Genomic DNA, 3,912 nt, shown 5'->3' with positions numbered 1-3,912 from the left:
CCCTGAGGAAGGACCTCACCACAGCTACCCGGCCCCCCGCCCCACCCCGCCACCCCGTCTCCCCAAGTCCCGACCTAATCCCACACCCCAATCCCCACACCCCGTCTCCTCCACACTCCTCTGCCCTCCCATCCCACCCCCCGCCCCGCCCAGTTCCCGGATAGGCGAGCCCTGCAGGGGTGGGTGGCAGCAGCAGAGGGAGCAGCAGCAGCAGCGGCAGCGGTGGCACCACGCCAGCTGCCCGGCGTGAAGGCAGGAGGGCCGAGGGCAGCGACGCAGCAGCAGGGAAGGAGGGGCAGGCGGGCCAGCGTCCCAGCTGCCACCCCGCCTGCCTGTCCAGCTGAGTCAAGGCAAAGACACCAGCACAGGTGCCCGCGGCCGTGTGCAGGGCACGGGGATGCCAAGGAGGACAGCGGCTGAGGGGCAAGGGCCAGGCCTGGGTTCACAACCACATGGGGGCCTCAGGGTGCCGGCACAGAAGGCCTGGGCCCCCTTCTAAGTGTCCAGGGTGCCTGCCTCCGTGTGCCTGTGTGGCCGTGGCTGCCGGCCTAGCTGGTAGGGCGCGTGCGCACACGGCATGATCCGGTGAAGTCTGGCTGCAAGCACAGGCGATCCGGGTGCTCGTTCTGTAGCACGCACACGGCCACCTCCCCTAAAAGGCACTCAGACGGAGCGCCTCGCCTCTCTGGACTCCTCCCCAAGAATCCTAACCGCAGCCACTGTGTAGCCAGTGAGCGCCACCTGTGTACCCAACACTGGGCTGGCACCTTGATGCTTGCTGCCACAGAATCTGCATCCTAGTCACAGCTCATGCTGATCCGGTGCACACAGCCGGCCACACGCAGCAGCCCATGTGATCTCTCCACGGTCCCAAGAGCAGTGATCACACTGCACCCATTTCACAGATGAGAGACTGAGGCCAAGGAGCCAAAATGACTCCAGACTTTCCAGACATGGAGAAGTGGAGCTGGGACTGAAGCCCCAAGCGTGTGCGCATCCCCTTAACACTACTCAGGTGACTTCTGAGCTGCTTCTCAAAGCTGACGGAGGACGACCCAGGTGACATGCACAAGGCCACCCAACGCTGGCACAATCCAAAGCTCAGCCACTTTGCACGATTTCTGAATTATCACTAGCTTTGGCCTCCAAGTCCTGGGACCCTTCCAGGGTCCCTCACAAGCTTGGCCCTGAATAACTCCGGCAAATAAAAAAAAAAAAAAAAAAAAAAAACCAAGCAAACCAACCAACCAACCAACCCGAAAACCCCCAAAGGTTAACAACCCCAAGGAGAAGTCAGAGGGGCGGCCCTTGGCTCTTGTGCACAGGTGGTAGGACTGTCCCCTGGACAACACCTCTGGAAGGCAGCTTGGTCTGGGGACTTTGAAAGGGTCACAACCTTTGACCTAATAATTCCCCCTCCAGGAATGTGTGATAAAGAATATTCAGGTTGGTCCCATGAGGTGGCTCATGCCCGTAAGCCCAGTGCTTTGAGCAGCCAAGGTGGGAGGATCGCCTGAGGCCAGGAGTTTGAGACCAGCCTGGGCAAGAGCAAGACCCCGTCCCTACTAAAAATAGAAAGAAATTAATCGGACAACTAAAAATATATAGAAAAAATTAGCCGGGCATGGTGGTGCATGCCTGTAGTCCCAACTACTCGGGAGGATGAGGCAAGAGGATCACTTGAGCCCAGGAGTCTGAGGTTGCTGTGAGCTAGGCTGACGCCACGGCACTCTAGCCCGGGCAACACAGTGAGACTCTGTCTCAAAAAAAAAAAAAAAAAAGAGATAATGTCCTTGTTCTCAAGGGCTGAAATATTATACCAAAACATTAAGGGGTAAAGAGACATAATGTCTGCAACTTACTCTCAAATGACTGAGAAAAAAACGTGTGCATATTGAGAGAGCTAAGGATAAAGCTAATGCAGTCAAAGGTTTACAGTGGGTAAACAGGGCGTAAGGCCAGCCTTACACACCCGAAGACGGCCCCCAGCAATGCCACCTCCTCGTATTCAGTCCCCTCCCACATCATTCCAGGGTTGTTCTCTGTGGCCAATAGAATGCAGCAGAAGGGATCATACATCACTTCCAAGATTAGGTTATAAAAGAGTCTGGCTCCCACCCTGAGCACTCTCAGTCTCTCTCCCTGGGTCACTCATTCACTTCGCAGGAAGCCAACTGCAGCATGTCATGGGCTGCCCTTTGCAGAGGCCAGCGCAGGGAGGAACCGAAGCCTCCTCCCACAAGCCACATAAGCGTGTGCGGGAGCAGGTCCTCAGCCTCGCCACGCCTTCACACGGCTGCAGCCCTGGCCGACATCCGGACTGTAACGTCGTGAGGGACCCTCAGCAGCCCAGCTGAGCTGCTTCCAGATCCTGCCCCTTGGAAACCGCGCGAGATACGCGAATGCCTGTTGTTTTAAGCTGCTACGTTTTGGGGATAGTTTATTACCTCTCAATAGAAAACTAATACATCTGGTTAAAGAGCAGAGCACTCCCATGAGTTCTTCGTACTAGTCTTGAAACTTTTTTATATGTTTGAAATCATTTAAAAATAAAAAGTTTAAAAATACCAAAAAGTAAAAATATAATTTTTTTTATCTCATTCTCATTAAAAATGCAGACACATACACACATTCCATAAACTAAGTCACAAGCCAAATGACATGGAGGGGGATACATCTCCAACTCATAGCACAGACAAAGCTCATCTCTCTCATATATAAAGAGCCTCTAGAAATTACTAAGAATCACAACTGGTGAGAAAAGGAGGGCAAAGGATCAGACAGTGCACAGAAAAGGAAACGCAAAAGGCTTATGTATTTCAAGAGATGTTCAACCTCACTTGTAACAAGAGAAATGCACATTAAAAGCACTCTAGGGTACCATTTTCCACCCATCACATGAGGAATAAGCCCTATGTCCAGTAAAGACACTCGCATACATTGCCTGAAGGGTCTAAACTGGTACAATCTGCAGCAACTCCAGAGAAATGCGATTCAGCTATAGCCATCCAAATTACAAACGCACCCTTGCTTTGCTCCAGCAAACGGGCTTTCCGAGAAGTGACCAAATACACCTGCACATGTGAGAAATGGCAGGTGAATGAGTTGCTTCCTCTGGCTGTGTGGAAAGCCAAAGCCTGGACATGGAGGACACCGGTACTTTGAGATGGGAGTCTGCCAGCCTCCTTGTTTGCCGGCAAATTAATAAACTTCTCTTTCCTTGTCCTCGAAACAAACGAGAAACCCTGGACATGGCCTAATGTGCATCAATACAGCTTATTCAAGGAATCACGGTCCCTCTGCACAGAGCAATACTTCAAGACTGTAACAGAGGCACAAGGACGTTTCCTCTCCACTGCAGCCAAAGTAAGTGTACAATGTGCTATCTTCCGGGCATGTGCGCGTTATAGCACAGGCTGCATACAACAGAGAACCGGAAGTGTATACACAGTAAGTTCCTGTGGTTACCTGAAAGGGGATGCAGCAACGAAGCAGCAGTGGGCTGGGAACGTAGGCTAGGGTGGGACACTGTCCGCTGTACTTTGAAAAATGCTTTTTGACAATTGAACCATGTAATGAAATCCCTAATTGAAAACATTTTAAATGGACGGAGGGAAAAAGGCTAAAAGAAAACTCATACCAAAATATTACTAATTGCTTTCCACACAGTACTATGACAGAGGATTAATTTTCCTTGTTTGTTCTTTTCTGTATTTTCTAAATTCTCTAAATGAGCATGAAATTATTTTTATGATTTTTTAAAAGAACTACCACGAGTGAATGAGTAGATTGCTTACCAAGAGATTTTTTTTTTTAAGAGATAGGGTCTCACTATGTTGCCCAGGCTGGTCTCAAACTCCCGGCCCCAAGCAATCTTCCTGCCTCAGCCTCCCAAACGGCCACAGCACCCAG

At 51.2% G+C, this 3,912-nt stretch overlaps 1 protein-coding gene across 1 annotated transcript in view; it reads right to left on the bottom strand.

Moving 5' to 3' along the window:
* Positions 1-3,912, bottom strand: part of GLTSCR1 (glioma tumor suppressor candidate region gene 1) — a 114,474-nt gene that overhangs the window by 6,504 nt on the left and 104,058 nt on the right. The window lies entirely within an intron of this gene.

This window comes from Propithecus coquereli, unplaced genomic scaffold, assembly GCF_000956105.1.
Source record: "Propithecus coquereli isolate 6110/MARCELLA unplaced genomic scaffold, Pcoq_1.0 Scaffold42, whole genome shotgun sequence".
NCBI lineage: Eukaryota > Metazoa > Chordata > Mammalia > Primates > Indriidae > Propithecus > Propithecus coquereli.
This window is presented reverse-complemented; position numbering and strand designations above follow the sequence as displayed.